The 22,546-nt window shown below is 47.0% G+C and overlaps 1 protein-coding gene across 2 annotated transcripts in view; it reads right to left on the bottom strand.

The window, feature by feature from the left end:
• Window positions 1-22,546, bottom strand: part of LOC141270519 (uncharacterized) — a 248,884-nt gene that overhangs the window by 31,199 nt on the left and 195,139 nt on the right. Inside the window, exon 1 of one of the 2 annotated variants that reach the window (XM_073680546.1) lies at window positions 7,371-7,435. The exons of the other annotated variant lie outside the window; for it this stretch is intronic. The gene's annotated coding sequence lies outside the window, so the exon portion shown is untranslated. Of the gene's footprint in view, window positions 1-7,370; window positions 7,436-22,546 lie in introns of those variants that run through there. 2 annotated transcript variants of the gene reach the window in all.

The raw sequence follows: 22,546 nt of genomic DNA, 5'->3' as shown, positions 1-22,546 counted from the left end.
AATTATATACATAATTTATATATGTCTCCAAAAGCTCAGGTATATATCCCGGGTTTTCTGTCCACTCCCTTCCCCCTTGAGAAAGGAACGAGACAAGGCTGTCCTTTGTACCCCCTACTTTTTAATATAGCACTAGAACCCTTAGTTTGTATTCTATTGGACCCTAAAACTTTTTCAGGCATCCAATTTCCTAAAAAATCAATTCAGGCAGCATTTTTTGCAGACGATATCATTCTGTTTATGTCTGATCCCATTCTGCATTTACCTCTGGAAATGGATTTACTTAAAAATTTCGATACTTACTCTGGGTTTAAAATAAATGCCAAAAATTGTGAACTACTACCATTAACTGAAAAAGGAATAAAACTTTACTCAAAAGGATCTTTCAACGATACAACTATTGCTCCCTCTTATATCACTAATTTGGGCATCAAAATAGGTTGCTCGCCATCCTCTTTGTACACGTTAAATTATCCTCCCCTCATTAAAAAAAATCACTAATCAATTGAAGTCATGGCAGGATTTGCCCTTGTTTTTTTTTTGGGTAGGGCACATTTGGTCAAGATGATCAGTACTTCCAAAATTATGTGTCAACTCCAAACTCTACCAGAAAATATATTATAAATGAAACATGGAGAGAAACTCAATATAAAATAATGCATGGGGCCATCTATACCGAAAAAAGATCCATTATCGAATAGACTAATTGCATGCCCTAAGTGTCATCATCCATACTCTGACCTCATGCATGGCCTATGGTCCTGCACCGAATCAAAAGTATATTGGGATCAGGTTTCAGATTTGATTCATACTATATGGGGTCCAGGGTACATCCTCTCTCCATACTTAGCCCTACTACATTATTGGTGTAACCCAGAGAATCCTTACAAAAAGACAAAAGCCCCCCCCCCCCCAAACTGCTCCACACTCTACTCTTCTTGGCAAAAAAATAGCTACTCAAACATTGGCTAGACCCTATCATTCCCCCCATAGCAGAGTTGATAATCCAAATGAAACACTTTTTGGGAGTAGAACAACTTGATGCCCTCAGTAACAAGGAACTTCAAGCTGGCAAATTTCTATTAAAGTGGAAACAGTTTATTATAACATGCTCTCTGATTGAAAAAAAAAATTGTCGAACCATTCACTTCTACAGAGTGGTATATTTTAGAGGATCTAAACAACTTGGGACTATTACGCATAAACTAAAATATGGGAGATAATCAGAACAAATTAATTATCCGCATCTAATTCCTTTTGTATTGTTGACAATGATGACATAAGTTGTTATTATTTAATCTTTGTTTATTTGTTGTGCCAGCTAATCACAATTTATTGCCTGTACAATGTGCCTGATCTGAGTACGGGCTCCTGATTAACGTCTAATGTTGGCTTTGTTCATCTGTCTTTATATATTTTTTCTTTTCTGAAAATCCTAATAAAAATGATGTATTAAAAAAAAAAGCAACAGGGGTCACATGGGCATCTCCTACTGATACCCGTGTTGCTTTTGGCAAGATTTTCATAGATTTGAATCTGGCAGACTTAGTTCATAGCAAATATGTTTTTTCTTTTATTTTGTACACTCATATTTGAAAAGGAAAAATTATTTTGAAATATGTTTTTTCTTTATGTGGCTGGGCTTCATGGCATTCTAAGCGTTATGGTCTAAAGCAATCACATCGTAGGTGGAAATAATGGACGCTGGAATGTTCAGGCGCATTGGCTGTTCCGATTGTTCAGCTTTTGTGCCCAAGTTATACACATGTGGCGTGTCATGTTTATATATGTCACGTTAAAAAGGGATTAATTCATATGTAATTTTCTGGTAATATTTTCCCATTCTTCATAAATCTGCGTCAGTAAGGCCTCATATGCATGTCAGTGTTTTACATCTGTGTGTTGTCTGTGCTACCGGTATGACTAGCTTTAAGGTGTATTATCACAAATAGAGATAATATATATTGTTTGTGTCATAATTTTTTTGAAAGGGGGACATATGTCTATGTTGACCCTACCATTTGCTCTTGGGTCCCCAAATCTAAGCAACAAGCTGATGCATGGGGAATCCAGGTCAAAAAGTTTCCCTTGTAATAATGAGTTACTACTCACGGATAAGCCGTGAGACGTAGTAGTCAGGAGGTCCGAGGTCATATACAAGGAGGACTTGTAGTGCAGAGGGGCAAGACAAAAGGAGCGGTCAGGTAAAAGTCTGAGATCAAATGCCGGGTGGGTACATCAAGACAAACAGATATTCAGAGGCCAAGTCGGGGTCAGGTACCTGAGATCAGAGAGCGTCAAGAGCAAATGGGATAACACAGAAATAGTCACAGCAAATCCTAGGTCCGGCAACAAGATCAGGGAATCAGACCCAAGCCAGAGCACACATCAAAAAAAGCAAAACTACAGCTGACATTGGTATGCTCATAGCTAGTCAGCTAAATAGCAAGCAAATAATTAAGAATGGAAGGCACCTGGAAGAACTCCCATAGGCTAGATTGAGCAGGAGGGCTGAAAATCAAAATGCTAACAGACCAGCACACCCAAGCATCAGATTGGACGACTGGGCTGTCACTCACAATACTGACAGTCCAGCACACTTCAGATCCCATAGGGCGGCTGAGCTGTCACTTAAAGCTTTCCTAGGTCATAGTGAATGATTAAACCATGACAGCTCTGAAGCCCATAGCAATCTGGATATTTCCCTGTCCATATAAAAAAAAAGACCAAGAAATGTCCGACTCTGGGCCAATTTGTGGAACGAACTCACCCATTAAAGTGAAAAAGTCCTTAAAAAAAACAAACAAGCAGTATATAGATGACATCTGTGTGATGAATGGGATTCAGGGACTGATTGCTGAGCGACGCTAAGTAAACCTCCTTTTGTTTATTTAACTCCCCGATAGTGATCGGCGTACGTGTAAGGTGGCCGGGCGCCATTACTATATGGAAGGGGCTCAGGAGTTAGAACCCGACAGTAACTAATGTAATGGTAGTTAGGGTGACAGTGGCATTTAAAAGGCTTTCAACAGGACAGCGACCACTTCTGACAGCCATCGGCACCCTACGAGACAAGATCACAAAATGTCGAAACATCGTATAAACCCTAAAATGGGATCAACAAAAACGCCAGCTCGATGCACAAGAACGAAACCCTGAGAAAGGTCCATCCAGGGAAGAACTTACTGGTCTCAGGAAAATGGCGGCAAAACTGTTTTACAAAGTTCAGAATTTGAATAACTAAAATATAAAGAAATCTTCTGAAGTTTGTTATCACTGGTATATAGTTCTCACTCCTATGTGTGATCTATCCTGAAAACTGCCTTGTTCCTCCATGCAATGCTCTGCAGCCTATCACTGGTATATATTTCTCACTCCTATGTGTGATCTATCCTGAAAACTGCCTTGTTCCTCCATGCAATGCTCTGCAGCCGGTCACTGGTATATATTTCTCACTCCGCTACGTTGTTTAATCCATGATACTTTAAGGTCATCACACTTGCTTTAAGAGTTTATGATCCATGTAGAGTTGCCAGTCTGTTTTTTTTCTGCAATTTTATTGTCTTCTGTTGTCTTAAGCTAGTGATTGATTGCTAATGAGTTAAATCTGTGTAGCTCTAAGCAGATCCATCCCTATATATTGAGACATAGTCAAGGGGCAGCATTTATGCATACTTTATAGAAGTGCCATAATTTATCAAAGTGCCTTGGCAGTTAGAAAATGGCAGTTGGACAGGGCAGGAGACAGGTAAGACATGCCAGACAATTAAACAAACTTGCTTCCAGGTCATCTTTTTGGCAAACAGTGTTCACCATTTGTATCTGTGCCATTTATATTCTGGCTGCTACAATCATCCACATTCACCGTTCTCCCACAAATTCTGCAGACTTCATATTAACCCCTCACTCCTCTCTTCTCCTATGTACAGTTGTCATGCTCTCTTCACAATGTTATACCACGCAGATCCATTCATTCCCACCATACAACACAGGAAACGCTCTCACAAATCACTCAACCATCTGCTCACTCTCTGTATCTTCCTTCTATTAGTCGCAGGTGATATTTCTCCCAACCCAGGACGCTCCAGTAATAATAACACTAATTCTTTCCCTGCTACATTCAGAAACCCTGCTAATATCATTAATATTCCCTGCATATCTTCTGTCTCACTCAACTGTGCTCTTTGGAATGCGTGCTCAGCTTGTAATAAACTCTCTTACATCCATGACTTTTTCCTCTCTAATTCCCTCAACCTTCTGGCTCTCACTGAAACCTGGATCCACCGCCGCTGCAGCTCTCTCCTATGGTGGCCTACATTTCTCTCATACCCCGCGACCTGACAACAGATCAGGGGGAGGTGTTGGTCTGCTTCTTTCAACAAAATGTACTTTTCAAGTTATCCCTCCTGTACCCTCCCTTATCTTCCTGTCTTTTGAGGCCCATACAGTCAGACTCTACCGGCCCTTCTCCCTGCGAGTGGCGGTTGTCTATCGCCCTCCAGGTCCCCACCATCAATTCCTGGATCACTTTGCTGCCTGGCTTCCAAATTTTCTATCCTGTGACATCCCCACGATAATCATGGGAGATTTTAACATCCCAATTGGCGATTCTCTTTCCCCATCTGCCGCTTATCTTTTATCACTAACCTCCTTTATCGGCCTTTCACAGCTTGCTAATTCTCCTACACATGAAGACAGGAACATATTGGACCTGATCTTCTCCCGGCTTTGCTCAGTACATGACTTTACTAACTCTCCCCTTCCACTCTCTGACCATAATCTTCTTTCATTCTCTGTCAAGAACTGTGACTCTACTCAAGACACTCCCACCGTCCACACTTATAGAAATTTACGCGCCATTAACACCCAGAAATTTATAAAAAGGTTGCAATCATCATGTCCCGACTCTGCATTGAAGCATTATAACAAAATAATGCTATGCGCCCTGGATGAAGCCGCACCTCCTACACAAAGAAAAACTCAGCATAGACGGCGACAACCCTGGCACACGCCTCAAACACATCTTCTCCAGAGGTACTGCAGGTGCGCTGAACAGCTGTGGAGAAAATCAAATCTGCCCAAAGATTTCCTCCATTATAAATTTACGCTGAAAACATATAACTCTGCCCTTCACCTCTCCAAACAAACCTACTTTAACAACCTCATCATCTCACTTTCCAATAATCCTAAACGACTCTTTGACACGTTTCATTCTCTCCTCAATCAAACAACACAGGCCCCGACCACCGACCTCAGCGCTGACGATCTGGCCAATTATTTCAAAGAAAAAATTGACCATATCCGACAGGAAATTTTCTCCTAATCCCCAAATGTTATGCATGCTCTCCCCCGCCACATTGTATCTTGCTCACTTTCTGACTTCGAACCAGTCATGGAAGATGAAGTGATCAGGCTCCTTGCATCTTCTCGCCCTACCACCTGCACCAGTGACCCTATTCCCTCACATCTCCTTCAGGCCCTTGCTCCAGCTGTCACCACTCACCTAACTAAAATTTTCAACCTTTCCCTCTCATCTGGTATATTTCCCTCTTCTTTTAAACATGCCAGCATACAACCATTACTTAAAAAACCATCCCTTGACCAGAACTACACTGGCCAACTACAGACCTGTTTCCAATCTTCCCTTTATCTCTAAACTCCTGGAACGCCTGGTCCACTCCCGTCTCATCCGCTATCTCTCAGACATCTCTCTTCTTGACCCTTTACAATCTGGTTTCCGCTCTTTACATTCTACTGAAACTGCCCTCACTAAAGTCTCTAATGATTTACTAACAGTTAAATCTAATGGTCACTACTCCCTGCTGATTCTCCTGGATCTCTCTGCAGCATTCGACACTGTGGATCACCAGCTCCTCCCTATTGGCCTCAAGGACACTGTTCTCTCCTGGTTCTCCTCCTATCTCTCTGACCGCTCCTTCTCTGTTTCTTTTGCCGGCTCCTCCTCCTCCCTACTTCCCCTTACTGTCGGGGTTCCTCAAGGATCAGTCCTAGGCCCCCTTCTTTTCTCCTTATACACTGCTCCTATTGGACAAACAATCAGTAGATTCGGTTTTCAGTACCATCTCTATGCTGATGACATCCAATTATACACCTCTGCTCCGGACATCACCCCTGCATTACTACAAAAGACCAGTGATTGTCTTTCTGCTGTGTCTAACATTATGTCCTCCCTCTACCTAAAACTGAATCTGTCAAAAACTGAACTACTCGTTTTTCCTCCCTCCACTAACCTACCTGTGCCCGATATTGCCATTTCCGTTTGTGGCTCAACCATTACTCCCCAGCAACAAGCCCGCTGTCTTGGGGTCATTTTTGATTCAGATCTTTCTTTCACTCCTCACATCAAATCACTGGCTCGTTCATGTCATCTACACCTCAAAAACATCTCAAGAATCAGGACTTTTCTCACCTTTGACTCGGCAAAAACTCTTACTGTAGCTCTTATTCATTCTCGTCTTGACTATTGCAACGCTCTACTAATCGGTCTCCCTCTTACTAAACTCTCCCCTCTCCAATCCGTCCTTAACGCAGCAGCCAGGATCATATTCCTCGCCAACCGCTACACCGATGCCTCTTCCCTGTGCCAGTCATTGCATTGGTTGCCCATCCAATATAGAGTTCAATTTAAACTTATCACGGTTACCCACAAAGCGCTCCATGCTTCAGTACCCCCCTACATCTCCTCTCTTGTCTCAGTCTACCACCCTACACGTGTCCTCCGTTCTGAAAATGACTTAAAATTAAAATCCTCCATAATCCGAACTTCCCACTTCCGTCTCCAAGATTTCTCGCGTGCTGCGCCAATTCTTTGGAATGCACTACCCAGGACAGTGCGATTAATTCACAATACCCAGTTTCAAGCGAACCCTAAAAACACATTTCTTTAGACTGGCGTATCGCCTAAACACACTCTGTCCGTCCCAGTTTTCCCCCATATTAAAATCTTCTTCAACTTCAGGTTCATACCAACCATGCACTTAATAGCCTCTGTCAGGACTGTACACATACTGGCTGGCGACCAGTCCATGTATTATTTATCCTATTTAGTATATTAAGGCTGCATTATACAATATATGTATTTATATGCTTATTCTGTATTGTCTGTATAAGTCCCCCCTAAAATTTGTAAAGTGCTGCGGAATATGTTGGCGCTATAAAAATCAAAACTATTATTATTATTATTATCTCCGTAATCATACAGACCTGGAGAATCCGCAGCCCCATAGATAAAGAGTGGAGCGGAGGCCGAGCACATAACAATATAATGGACTGTACATATAATAATGAATGAAAACCCGAACATAACAGAGAGGAAAAAGCAACAGAGAATAACGGGGATCTCCACATACCTCCACCTGCAGAGCCGCCACCACATATATGGCTGTTCTGTGCGCAAAGGACCTGTGATGAGGTCACAGGAGGGGAGGAGTCAGGGGTCACATGATCAGGGGCCTCAGTGGAAGCAGGACTCTGCTGTGCTGGTTGTCATGGTGCTGGATGAGGGGAAGGTTATGTGTGGGGTCAGGAGGGGTTTACAGTGTGGATGTAGCAGAGACGTGTGTGTGCGCGAGGTGTACGGAGCTGAGCCGCGTGTGTACGAGGTGTACGGAGCGGAGCCGCGTGTGTACGAGGCGTACGGAGCGGAGCAGTGTGTACGGGGTGTACGGAGCGGAGCAGTGTGTACGAGGCGTACGGAGCGGAGCAGTGTGTACGAGGTGTACGGAGCTGAGCTGCGCGTGTACGAGGTGTACGGAGCGGAGCCGCGTGTGTACGAGGTGTATGGAGCTGAGCCGCGCGTGTACGAGGTATACGGAGCTGAGCCGTGCGTGTACGAGGCGTACGGAGCTGAGCCGTGCATGTACGAGATGTACGGAGCGGAGCCGCGTATGTACGAGGTGTACGGAGCTGAGCCGCGTGTGTACTAGGCCTACGGAGCTGAGCCCCGCGTGTACGAGGCGTGCAGAGCCCCGCGTGTACGAGGCGTGCGGAGCCACGCGTGTACGAGGCGCGCGGAGCGGAGCCGCGCGTGTACGAGGCGTACAGAGCGGAGCCACGCGTGTACGAGGTGTACGAAGTGGAGCCGTGTGTGTACGACGTGTACGGAGCGGAGCCGCGTGTGTGCGAAGTATACGGAGCAGAGCCGCGTGTGTGCGAGGTGTACGGAGCGGAGCCGCGCGTGTACGAGGTGTACGGAACAGAGCCGTGTGTGTACTTGGCGTATGGAGCGGAGCCGCGCGTGTACGGGGCGTACGGAGCGGAGCCGCGCGTGTACGAGGTGTACGGAGCAGAGCCGCGCGTGTACGAGGTGTACGGAGCAGAGCCGCGCGTGTACGAGGTGTATGGAGTGGAGCCGCGCGTGTACGAGGTGTACGGAGTGGAGCCGTGTGTGTACGATGTGTACGGAGCAGAGTCATGCATGTGCCATGTGTAAAGGATGGAGCCGTAAGTGTAAAACATAAACAAAGCAGAACTGAGAGGGTACAACATGTACGTAGTGGAGCTCTGCGTGTACATATTGGAGCCATGCATGTACAATGTGTAGAGAGCAGAGTCATGCTTGTACGATGCAAAGCTGTGTATGTACAACATACACGGAGTGGAGCTGTGTATGGGGCAGAGCTGTGCTAATACGTTACTTATGGAGCAAAGTTGTATGTGTATGATGTGTACTTTGTGGAACCTTGCATGTATGATGTGTACAGAGCAAAATTCTTCCTCTGTTATTATCCGTTATTAGGGTCAAAATGCCCTTCCTCTCAGAAGAGAAAAAAGCTAACCTGAATAGACTTATATACCTAGAAGAGATTACCAATGCAATGAAAAATCTAAAGTCAAATAAGGCTCCTGGTCCGGATGGATATACTGTACGAACGAGTTCTTTTAAATAATTAACTCCAAAATTTCCCCCCTTTTAGAACCATCTTCCTTTCCGCAAATATGGCCTAAATTAAGCTCCTGCTAAAACTGGACAAGAACCCACTTATAAGCCAGTTCGATTTAGACCAACTTTGATGTCAAAATCATATCCAAAATAATTGCTGACAGATTGTCCTCTATACTACGCCATCTGATTTCACCTGTCAAGGCCGAATTCATAAAAGGTCGCTCTCCCACTCTGAATATTAGAAAGGTACTTCTAGTTCTACACAACATCCACTACTCTACTAACCTTAAGGGCGCACCTGTAATCATAGATGCAGAAAAAGCCTTCTATAACATAAAATGGGAATGGCTATATAAAGTATTATCAAAAATGTTATCAGGCCCCTTTTTTTGTCTATGTACAAAACCTATACTCTGCCCCTAGAGCCCAGGTACTGTATATTCTCCAGGTTTCTTGTACAAATCATTTCCTTTGGAGAAGGGTATACGACAAGAATGCCTGTTATCCCCTCTGTTCTTTGATTTAGTCTTAGAACCTCTAAATCACATCCTATCTGATCCAAAGACTTCTGTAGGCATCCCTGTCATAGAAAATATTAAATTCTCTACACCACACAGAATAGCCGGGGCAAAAATAGCTGGCATTCAGAGTCAGCCTGATACAAGCGGCATTCACCCCCTCCCCTCCTCTCCTCTCTCTAGTGCAATAGTAAGAAGGGCTTGCAATCCACAAATCCATTTTAGTAGTTGAATTACACAGTTTAACATATAGTAAATTAGCTGGAAAGTGAACCATCTTAATTAACATGCAAGAGCTCATTTTAGGACAAAAGACCCCAGTAGTACTAATGAGGATCTCTATTGTCCATAAGGTTGGACAACAATAGGACATAGACACAGAAGAGAAAGATGTCCATTAAGATATGAATATTTAACCATTCAAGTAGTTTTTAAACCCAAGTGCCAACGAAGATGCCTTTTATGTGTCAGACTGAGATATATAGAATAGGCAGGAAAAGCCTCTTCAGTTCGGAAAGGAACAAAGCAAATATTTGACACCTGTTATAGATAACTATTGTCCATGCAGGATGCATATTTCCACCATAAACACATCTCTGACAGATTTAATGTCTCCAAAAGAAAATATTGAATATCGAACTTTGTATAAATCCGCTATTGATGAGACATACATTTTCAGCATCAGGGTCAATCAGGGAAAAAGATGCATATTTTCTCATAACTGTAACCCTTGCCCATAAGCCACAAATCAGTAGTGACTGACAACAGCCAGGTCATATTTGTGTGACGGTAAAATCCCAATAAAAAATATGGTGGCGATATCGAACCTCTGCAATCATCCAGAGAGATGTTATCGCATAAGTTGAAAATCCCATAAAATCCTGGAGGGCTGAAACAACCCACAACCCGGCCCACGTAAGGTCATCAAGGGGAGGGGGGGTGTAACATCCCTGGTGGCGTGCTTGCATAGTGCACCACCTCCCACCATGCAAGACCGCAATCTTACCCATCAGTCCAGCCTGAAAACCTTGCTCCAGTTCATGCTGTGTGCATGTCTCTTGTCTGACTGCTTAGGGCGGCGGCCTGGTTACTTCCTGATTCTTATAGCTGCTGTGGGCGCACCCCTAATGCGTCTCCAGCCTATTGCTGTGAGTCACTGGATATTTAAACCCCCTCCACCCAGAAGGAGGTGCCTAAGCAACAATATCAGTGTGCTCCTTGCCTTTGAGTTGCCAGGTCTTGTCCTGTATCTTGTCTGTTTCTGCCACCCTGGGGGCCGCATACCCAGGCCTGTTATCTCTTACTTCTAGTCTGTTTCTGCCACCCTGGGGGCTTCATACCCAGGCCTGTTATCTCTGACTTCTAGTCTGTTTCTGTCACCCTGGGGGCTGTATACCCAGGCCTGTTATCTGTGACTTCTAGTCCATTTCCGCCACCCTGGGGGCTGTATACCCAGGCTCGTTCCTGTATCTCGTTGCAGTGTCAGTTCCTGTCTGAACTGTCTCTTAGCCTGTTACCTGTTTGCCTCTATGTCCGTACCCTCCCTTTTCCTGCGGTGTCTGAACCTGCACCTAACTCCAACTCGTTGTCTCTGTACTTCTGTTTGTGAATTTTGTGTCCACTCACTACTTCATAGGAAGTACCTTGTGTGTATCTGGTTCTGCTTGTCCCTTTTCCCTTCCTCCGTATCTTCCTCCTGTGTTCTAGCCATCTTCCTGTATTTTCCTATCTGTTCCATGTGAACAGAGCCCTGTCCTCTCTGCCTGCACCGTCAGCCCTGTTCTGCTCTGCTTGCTCACCGCTCCGGCGGTTTCGCTCTGCTCTGCCTTGTCCACCGCACCTGCGGTTTTGTTCTGCTCTGCTTGCTCACCGCGCCAGCGGTTTCTCCCTGCTCTGCCTTGTCCAATGCACCTGCGGTTTTGTTCTGCTCTGCTTGCTCACCTCGCCAGCGGTTTCTCTCTGCTCTGCCGTGCCCACCAATCCGGTGGTTCCTCTCTGCTCTACCTTGTCCACCGCACCTGCGGTTCCTCTCTGCTCTGCCTTGTCCACCGCTCCGGCGATTTCGCTCTGCTCTGCCTTGTCCACCGCACCTGCGGTGTCGCTCCACTCTGCTTGCTCACCGCTCCTGTGGTTTCGCTCTGCTCTGCCTTGTCCACCGCACCTGCGGTTCCGCTTTGCTCTGCCTTGTCCTCCGCTCCGGCGGTTTCACTTTACTCTGCTTGTTTACCGCATCTGCGGCTCTGTTCCTGTCTCCCAGTCTGTACTGGACTCTATCCAGCCTGCGCTCCAACCTGCTAGTACCTACCTGTCTGCACTCCAGCCGTGCTTGCCAGTATCTCCCTGTCTGCACTCCAGCCGTGCTTGCCTGTACCCACCTGTCCGCATACCAGCCGTGCTTGTCAGTGCTGACCTGTCTGCATACCAGCCATGCTTGCCAGTACCCACCTGTCTGCATACCAGCTTTGCTTACCAGTACCCACCTGTCTGCATACCAGCCGTGCCTGCCAATACCCACCTGTCTGTATGCCAGTCTAACCTGCCTGTTCCTGCATTCCCCGGTGTGGGTCAACAGCTGTGACCGGGGTCTGACCTGGAGTAGCACCTGGTCCCTCTGCTCGGTTCCTCCTTGGTTCACGGAGTCGACTGAGCCGCCGTGCGACCTTGGTCGGATCGGGTTGATACTTAGTTACACCCCTCCAGGCACTCCTCGGTTCATGGTACAGTGGGATCACTAATCATGCTCACGCCAGTCAGTCCGGGCGTGAGCGTAACAGGGTGTAACTCAGGAGCTGATAAAAGATCAAGCCAAATTATGATCTGTGTTCAATGCTGAGAAAGATACATGTCAGTGTAGGCTTGATCCCGTTAACCAGCCATTTTCAATTGGATTGCTTCCATCCGCTAGCTGACTCATCTCTGTGAGCGGCATAGTAAGTTTCTTTTGTTTTAGTTTATACTTTATAACAACAGCTTGAAAAATGTTTTTAAAATCCGAAATGTTGACCTACTGAAATGTATGTTCAGTAAATGCATTCAATACTTGGTCGGGGCTCCTTTCGCATCAATTACTGCATCAATGCGGCATGGCATGGAGGCGATCAGCTTGTGGCACTGCTGAGGTGGTATGGAAGCCCAGGTTGCTTTGATAGCGGCCTTCAACTCGTCTGCATTGTTGGGTCTGGTGTCTCTCATCTTCCTCTTGACCTCATGATTCTCTATAGGGTTAAGGTCAGGCGAGTTTGCTGGCCAATCAAGCACAGTGATACTGTTGTTTTTAAACCAGTTATTGGTACTTTGGCAGTGTGGACAGGTGCCAAGTCCTGCTGGAGAATTAAATTTCCATCTCCAAAAAGCTTGTCAGCAGAGGGAAGCATGAAATGCTCTAAAATTTCCTGGTAGACGGCTGCGTTGACTTTGGTCTTGATAAAACACAGTGGACCTACATCAGCAGATGACATGGCTCCCCAAACTTTACACTAGACCTCAAGCAACTTGGATTGTGTGCCTCACCACTCTTCCTCCAGACTCTGGGATCTTGATTTCCAAATGAAAATTGGAACTCTGGGACCTTGTGGAGTGTGTCAATGAATGGGCATCTGTCAAGTCAACAGTCTTCCCCATAATTGTGGAGCCTACTGAAACAGACTAAGGGACCTTTTTAAATGCTTGGGAAGCCTTTGCAGGTGTTTTTTTTTTGTTGGGCGTGACTCATATTTCTTTTTATAATTATTAGTTCCCCAACTGGTATGTTGGTAATGGTTTGTTTATTGTGACAAGAGGAAGCCAATAGAAATTTTCAGACTCTTGCCCTTTCTCCTCCCATATCAAGTGGTATGGTCGTTACATTGACGACTTACTCCTGATATCGGACGGGACAAGGGCAGAGGCAGAGAATTTCGGTAGATTTATTAATGACAACTCTATGAACTTAACATTTACCTATAAGTTACAAAAAATACAAATAGATTTTTTGGATGTCACACTGACCTTTAAAGATACTGAAGTTGTTATTGCACCTTTTAGGAAGAGTTTGTCTAGAAATTCAATTCTATTGGCTTCCTCTTGTCACAATAAACAAACCATTACCAACATACCAGTTGGGGAACTAATATGTATAAAAAGAAATCTGAGTCACGCCCAACAATATTCAGTAGAAGCAGTAACTGTTATGAATAGACTATCAGAGAGAGAATATCCTGATTGGATGTTAAATAGGGCGGACTGTATTGTTAACCAGAAAAATAGAAAAGATATGATTAGAACAAAACAAAAAATTACAACTAAACCTTCTAGTCATGTTACATTTGTTTCTCAGAATAGCCCTCAATTTCCAGCAATTAAAAATATAGTAAACAAATATTTACCCATGCTATATGCAGATTCAAAACTCAGGCAAGTACTTTCATCTCCAGTTAGATTCACAGCTCGTAGAGCTCCCACTTTGGAGGACCTGTTGTCACCGAGCTTGTATCTAAACCCAAGTAAATCTAATTCCACAACCTGGTTACATACAACCGGTTTTTACAAATGTGGACATTCTATTTGCACGTCCTGTACCCATATAACTAGGAGTAAAACATTTATATCTTTTTCTACCAACAAAGTATACAACATAAAAAAATTTATTAACTGTAATTCTGCCTATATTATTTATGTAATTTTGTGTAGTGCATGCCGTCTGCAATATGTAGGATGTACATGCAATTCCTTAGTATTAGATGCCACCTGTCAGACGCTCATAATAAATTAACCACAAAATGTTCTGCTGCCTCAAGACCTTTCTCAGTTTGCCATAATGGTGATACAACAACCATTGGCATTGAGAAAGTTATAAGACCACATAGGGGAGGCGACCATAGGAGAAAGCTCCTAAACAGACAGAGCTGGTGGATCTACACTCTAAATACACATACGCCAGCCGGCATGAACATCAGACACGATCATTTATATTGGGTAGACGCACTAATATATATGTTTCTTTTTGGAATACTATCCTTGCTGTTTGAAAATTTTTTAACACTTTTGAATGACATGTTTTTATTTACTTTTGCATATATTTGTTTAATTCTGATTGGCTCTTTTGGAGCATGTGATTAACAAGATATGATATATGACGCTATCGCCATGCGGTTTTTCACTATGCAATAATGAAGAACTCATAGTTCGAAATGTGTTTGCTGATGTCCTCCTAAGGCTATGTTAATATTTTTTCTATGACCAAATAAAGTATAATTGTTTTTAGAAGATTTGTACAGCTGGATTCTTCCTGGTTTCCTCATTCATTTTCCCAGTCGCACTACTGGTTCCGTGCTGCGATCTTCTAAGTGGGTGAGCTGATATCCATTTTTTTGCTTTCTCTTTTGCCCTATAGATAACAAGGCTAGACAAACAGGGGGAGAATGCTTATCTTTAGACAACTCCAGTCAAATGTGAACTCGGCCTCAAGCTCCAGAGAGGACAAAGTACTGCTCTTGCTAAGCCTTCACAAGTAGAAATTAATATAGCCAGCACCTCCCTCTCAGACATATCAGATATATATACACCCAGGCCAGGGAGCTAATTACCATAGGGAGGTAGTCACTAAGTCCTAGAGACAGCCTCTCATCTAAGAAGATGTCTGTAATGCCAAACGTAGAGATCTCCTGCAACCAACTGCAGGGCGACTGTCTGTCACCTCTGATACACCCGTGACAGATGGTCCCTGTTTTTTACTAGGCTCAATTTTGTTGTCACTTTTCGGCCAGGGGTCAAAAATGTCAAGGCTGATGCTTTGTCCCAGAGCTTCCCTGGTGGTGGTGACCATGAGAGCCCTGCCCCGATATTACAGAAAGGGGTAGTCATTTTGGCACTTTATCCTGACCTGGAGGGTGAGGTGTTGGAGGCACAGGGGGACGTCCCTGCCTCCTGCCCTTCAGGAAAGTTATTTGTACCATCTAATCTGCACCGCAAAGTAATTAAGGAACATCATAACTCTGTGCTTGCTGGACATCCAGGTGGTAAGGCAACCGCAGACCTCCTCTCTCGTCATTTTTGGTGGCCGGTGTTGCATTGGGATGTAATTGAACACGTAGCTGCTTGTAGTATTTGTTGGCTTTCTAAGATTTTGCATACCTGTCCGTCTGGTACTCTTTTCCGCTACCTATTCCTAGTAGACCATGGACACACTTGTCCATGGATTTTATTACTGACCTACCGGTTTCTGCAGGCAAAGCGGTGGTTTTGGTGGTAGTAGATAGGTTTAGTAAAATGGTTCATTTTGTCGCATTGCCTGCGCTTCCAAATGCCAAGATACTTGCTCAGGTGTTCATAAATGAGATCTTGAAGCTTCACGGGGTTACCTCCAATGTGGTGTCAGATCGCGGGGACCCAGTTTGTTTCCAAGTTCTGGAAGGCATTCTGTTCTCGACTGGGGGTGCAGCTGTCCTTTTCCTCTGCCTTCCACCCTCAGTCGAATGGACAGACCGATCGTGTCAATCAAAATTTGGAGACCTACCTCAGGTGTTTCATTTCTGAAAATCTGGAGGATTGGGTATCCTACCATCTACTGGCACTGGCAGAATTTGCCATTAATAATCATCGTCAAGAATCCACTGGCAGGTCACCGTTCTTCGGTGCATACGGCTATCACCCACAGTTTGGTACCATTGGGGGGGGAGCTTCAGGAGTTCCTGAGGAGGGATGGTTTGCTTCGTCGCTCTCCTCGGTATGGCTCGGTGTGCTGAGTAATTTAAAGATCATGAGAGACGGGTATAAAAGTATGGCTGACAGAAAATGCTTGCCAGGTCCGGACCTGAATGTGAATGACTTTGTGTGGTTGTCTACCAGAAATATAAGATTGAAAGTTCCTTCTTGGAAGCTGGGACCTAGGTTTATTGGTCCCTATAAAATAACCACCATCATTAACCCAGCAGCGTTTCATCTTGAACTTCCTCAAGCCCTTAAAGTCCACAATGTGTTCCATAGGTCCTTAATTAAAAATATGTGAAACCTCTTGAGCTCTCGCCTCTACCACCGCCTCCAGTAATGGTTGATGGTAATCTGGAGTTCCAGATTTCGAGGATCGTAGATTCTCATCTCCAACGTTGTTCTCTACAATACTTGGTGCGCTGGAAAGGCTATGGTTCAGAGGAAAGGATGTGGGTTTCAGCATCAGAGGTGAACGCTCCCAGATTGGTTCGCTCATTTCACAAGTCTTTTCCTGAGAAACCCAGTCCTGAGTGTCCGGAGGCCACTCGTAGAGGGAGGGGGGGTACTGTCACGGGTGTGTCAGAGGTGACAGACAGTCGCCCTGCAGTTAGTTGCAGGAGATCTCTACATTTGACATTACAGACATCTTCTTAGAGGCTGGCTGTCTCTTGGAGCCAGCGGCTACCTCCCTCTGGCTAATTAGCTCCCTGGCCTGGGTGTATAAATACATGGTGTGTCTGAGAGGCAGGTGCCGGTGATATTCATTACTACTTGTGAGGCTTTAGCAAGAGCAGTACTTCATCCTCTCTGGAGCTTGAGGCCATGTGCGCGTTTGTTTGGAGTCATCTAAAGCTAACCAATTCCCCCCTGTTGGTCTATCCTTGCTGTCTATAGAGTTTAGTGGAGATCGATTAGTGCTCATCTCCTTCCTTCCTCAGCCTTAGCCATACGCCAGGGAAAGTCAGGGCGAGTGTTATGCACACGCCCGGGCTAAGCGGCGTGTGCGTGTGATTGGTAGTGATTCCACTGGACCGTGCCGGAGAGTGAATGCCTGGAGGGGCGTGACTAAGTATTCACCCGATCCGACCAGGGTCGCACGACGGCATACGACGCCAGTGCACCAAGGAGGAACCGAGCAGAGGGACCAGGTGCTACTCCAGGACAGACCCCGGACACGGCTGTTGACCCACACAGGGGAATACAGGAACAGGCTGGTAGGCTGGCACACAGACTGGTGGGTATAGGCAGGCACGACTGGTATGCAGGCAGGCGGGTATGCAGGCAGGGGGGTAAAGGCAAGCACAGCTAGAGTGCAGACAGGGAGGCACTAGCAGGTAGGAACACAGGCGGGATAGGACCCAGTACACACCGGGACTCAGGAACAATACAGGCAGAGGGTTACAGGCAAGCACTGCTAGAGTGCAGACAAGGCTGAGCAGGGAGGACAGGGCTCTGTTCACACGGAACAGACAGGAAGGGAAAGACAGAGCCAGATACTCACACAGTACTTGCAGAGAAAACAAGCAGGAGTTAGGTACGAGTTCAGACTCTGCAGAAAAAGGAAGGGAACGGACATAGAGGCAAAACAGGTAAAGGACAGGAGAGTGTTCAGACTGGAACTGAGTGTACGGAGGAGACCGACACTGCAGCGGGATACAGGAGCGGGTCTGGGAATACGGCCCCCAGAGAGGCGGAACGAACAGGCAAGGAGCGTGTTCAGACAGGTCAGACAAGATACAGGAACGGGTCTAGGTAATCGGCCCCTAGAAGGCGGAGGAACAGGCTAGGAGCATGTTCAGACAGGACAGACAAGAGAACACAGAAAGGACTCAGTTCAGACACGGGAACTAATACCGCAAAGCAGGAGACATACAGGACTTAGTTCAGACACGGGAACTAATACCGCAAAGCAGGAGACATACAGGACACAGTTCAGACACGGGAGCTGATACCGCAAAGCAGGAGAAATACAGGACTCAGTTCAGACACGGAAACTGATACAAAAAGCAGGAGACATACAGGACTCAGTTCAGACACGGGAACTGATACAAAAAGCAGGAGACATACAGGACTCAGTTCAGACACGGGAACTAATACCGAAAAGCAGGAGACATACAGGACTTAGTTCAGACACGGGAACTAATACCGCAAAGCAGGAGACATACAGGACTAAGTACAGACAGGCCTGGAAATACAGCCTCCAGGAAAGGCAGACAAGGAAACAAAGACGGGACCTGGCACCTTCAGAGTGCAAGCACAGACTGAAGGAAAACACTTATACTCAGGCCGGGATAGAAGGGAGCTGCTGAGCTATATACCAAGTGACAGACAGCAATAGGCTGAGGACGCACAAGGGGAGTAACCCACAGCAGGTACAAAAGGCAGGAAGTGATCGGGCGCCGCCCTTAAGCAGCAGAAACAGACACAAACAGACAGCATGGAGGGAAGCCAGAGAGACATTCTGGACAGGAGATCAAGTGCGCCCTCTTGCACAGTGGGAGATGGACCACCATGCAAGGACGCCGCCAGGTATGTTACAGTACCTCCCCCCTTACGCCCCCTCTTCTTCAGGCCTGCCAGAATCTTCCGCAGGAATTCGAGGACCAGTCGTTCACTGGGTTGGAGGGGAACAGAGACTTAAGGGTAATCTCTGCTTCGAGGTACATCTTGTCAAGCTCACAGGAAGAAAAAGACGGGTTATCAGGTACATAATGAGGAAAAGTCACTGTCTCTTTGTTATCTGGTGGTATCCCGGAAGATTCAGGAAACAACTGGAGGTCCTCCGCCGGGTCAGAAGAGTGCAGAGGCTCAGAGAAAACAACTGCTTCAGAGTACACTAGGTCGGACTCACTGGAGGAAGCAGGCGAGGTATCGGGTACCGAGTATAGGAAAGTCTCTGTCCATTCACCACCAGGTGGCACCCCGAAGGGTTCTGAACACAACTGGAGGTCCTCCGCCTGGTCGGAGGGGTGTAGAGACTCAGGAGTAACCTCTGCTTCAGAGTACACTAGGTCGGACTCACTGGACGAAGCAAGCGAGGTATCAGATCCAGGATATAGGAAAGTCTCTGTCCATTCACCACCAGGTGGCACCCCGAAGGATACTGAACACAACTGGAGGTCCTCCGCCTGGTCGGAGGGGTGTAGAGACTCAGGAGTAACCTCTGCTTCAGAGTACACTAGGTCGGACTCACTGGACGAAGCAAGCGAGGTATCAGATCCAGGATATAGGAAAGTCTCTGTCCATTCACCACCAGGTGGCACCCCGAAGGATTCTGAACACAACTGGAGGTCCTCCGCCTGGTCGGAGGGGTGTAGAGACTCAGGAGTAACCTCTGCTTCGGAGTACACTAAGTTGGACTCACTGGAGGAAGCAGGCGAGGTATCGGGTACAGAGTATAGGAAAGTCTCTGTCCATTCACCACCAGGTGGCACCCCGAAGGGTTCTGAACACAACTGGAGGTCCTCCGCCTGGTCGGAGGGGTGTAGAGACTCGGGAGTAACTTCTGCTTCGGAGTACACTAGGTTGGACTCACTGGACGAAGCGAGCGAGGTATCAGGTACAGAGTATAGGAGAGTCTCTGTCCTTTCGCTACCAGGTAGCACCCCGAAGGGTTCAGGAGACAACTGGAGATCCTCCGCCTGGTCGGAGGGGTGTAGAGACTCGGAGGTAACTACCACTTTGGGGTACCCATTGTCAGGCTCACAGGACGAAGCGGACAAAGTATTGAGTACCGGGTGTAGAGAAGTCTCTCTCCATTTGTCATCGAGTGGTATCCCGGAGGGTTCAGGAGGCAACAGAGGATCCTCCGCCAGGTAGTAGAGGTGCACAGACTCTGAGGTAACCACAGCTTTGGAGCATCCTTGGACATGCACACCGGTTAAAGAGAGAGAAGCATCTGATGCCGGGTGCAGGAAGTTCTCCTGTGTGGAGTCTGGATGGGCAGAAGTCTCTTCGGGCAGGAGAACTGGTGCACTACCCACGCACATTACCCATTGGGGTTTCTCCGGGATACAGGGAGATGAAGCTTCAGTAGGGACTTCAAGGTTGGGGTCAGGAGGTCTCAGGGAGGACAGACCCTGGCGTGACGGCTTGCCTCTACGTCTAGCACGTCTGGACTGCCTCTTGAGGTTGAGAGAAGTATTCCGGAAAGCGTAGTCACCCTGTGAGGATTCTGGGTGGGCAGTAGTCTCATTGGGCTGGAGGACTATTGCGCTACCCACACACATTACCCATCGGGGCTGCTCCGGGATATTGGGAGGTGAAGCTTCAGCAGGAGCCTCCGGGTTAGGATCATCGAAGACCATTAGAAAGGCCACCAGGAAGGCCATTAGGTCCCGGAGGATCGGATCCTGTGTTTCATATAGGGGGTTGATCCACTCCAAGGCATCACCCGCCAGGTAAGACATCATAAAGGCCACTTTAGCCCAATCGGAAGGAAAATAGAGAGGGTAGGCCTTAAAGTGTAGCATGCATTGCTCCACAAATGCACGACACTGTCTTGGATCCCCATAGTAACGTGGCGGATCCGCAGGAACGAGAGCTGATAGATCCATCTGGACGGTGCGTAATTTCGCCTGGAACTCAGCTAAGAGAAAAAAAATTTATTTATTTATTTTAATGCATATATTCGCTGGAAAACTTCTCAGAGGGCGAAGGCCGTGGGGCTCAACGGGAACCATGGCCTGAGCATGCTGTTATGCACACGCCCGGGCTAAGCGGCGTGTGCGTGTGATTGGTAGTGATTCCACTGGACCGTGCCGGAGAGTGAATGCCTGGAGGGGCGTGACTAAGTATTCACCCGATCCGACCAGGGTCGCACGACGGCATACGACGCCAGTGCACCAAGGAGGAACCGAGCAGAGGGACCAGGTGCTACTCCAGGACAGACCCCGGACACGGCTGTTGACCCACACAGGGGAATACAGGAACAGGCTGGTAGGCTGGCACACAGACTGGTGGGTATAGGCAGGCACGACTGGTATGCAGGCAGGCGGGTATGCAGGCAGGGGGGTAAAGGCAAGCACAGCTAGAGTGCAGACAGGGAGGCACTAGCAGGTAGGAACACAGGCGGGATAGGACCCAGTACACACCGGGACTCAGGAACAATACAGGCAGAGGGTTACAGGCAAGCACTGCTAGAGTGCAGACAAGGCTGAGCAGGGAGGACAGGGCTCTGTTCACACGGAACAGACAGGAAGGGAAAGACAGAGCCAGATACTCACACAGTACTTGCAGAGAAAACAAGCAGGAGTTAGGTACGAGTTCAGACTCTGCAGAAAAAGGAAGGGAACGGACATAGAGGCAAAACAGGTAAAGGACAGGAGAGTGTTCAGACTGGAACTGAGTGTACGGAGGAGACCGACACTGCAGCGGGATACAGGAGCGGGTCTGGGAATACGGCCCCCAGAGAGGCGGAACGAACAGGCAAGGAGCGTGTTCAGACAGGTCAGACAAGATACAGGAACGGGTCTAGGTAATCGGCCCCTAGAAGGCGGAGGAACAGGCTAGGAGCATGTTCAGACAGGACAGACAAGAGAACACAGAAAGGACTCAGTTCAGACACGGGAACTAATACCGCAAAGCAGGAGACATACAGGACTTAGTTCAGACACGGGAACTAATACCGCAAAGCAGGAGACATACAGGACACAGTTCAGACACGGGAGCTGATACCGCAAAGCAGGAGAAATACAGGACTCAGTTCAGACACGGAAACTGATACAAAAAGCAGGAGACATACAGGACTCAGTTCAGACACGGGAACTGATACAAAAAGCAGGAGACATACAGGACTCAGTTCAGACACGGGAACTAATACCGAAAAGCAGGAGACATACAGGACTTAGTTCAGACACGGGAACTAATACCGCAAAGCAGGAGACATACAGGACTAAGTACAGACAGGCCTGGAAATACAGCCTCCAGGAAAGGCAGACAAGGAAACAAAGACGGGACCTGGCACCTTCAGAGTGCAAGCACAGACTGAAGGAAAACACTTATACTCAGGCCGGGATAGAAGGGAGCTGCTGAGCTATATACCAAGTGACAGACAGCAATAGGCTGAGGACGCACAAGGGGAGTAACCCACAGCAGGTACAAAAGGCAGGAAGTGATCGGGCGCCGCCCTTAAGCAGCAGAAACAGACACAAACAGACAGCATGGAGGGAAGCCAGAGAGACATTCTGGACAGGAGATCAAGTGCGCCCTCTTGCACAGTGGGAGATGGACCACCATGCAAGGACGCCGCCAGGTATGTTACAGCGAGGCACGCGTGCGGCGATTGGTGAGGAGCCAATATAGGGACCGTAGGTGAGACAGGGTGACACTAGACCAGACCATGAGGTCTCCACTCCCCCCTTTACCTAGTGTCTGGGCTCCCTTTCCCTCTTCCCTCTGTGTTGTACTAAGTCTTTCCCACACCCTAGCTCAGATG

The sequence above is a fragment of the Phyllobates terribilis genome, unplaced genomic scaffold, assembly GCF_046119375.1.
Source record: "Phyllobates terribilis strain yellow unplaced genomic scaffold, ASM4611937v1 Scaffold_5__5_contigs__length_657084704, whole genome shotgun sequence".
Taxonomy (NCBI): domain Eukaryota; kingdom Metazoa; phylum Chordata; class Amphibia; order Anura; family Dendrobatidae; genus Phyllobates; species Phyllobates terribilis.
The sequence above is the reverse complement of the archived record's forward strand: the minus strand, read 5'-3'. Positions and strand labels throughout refer to the sequence as shown.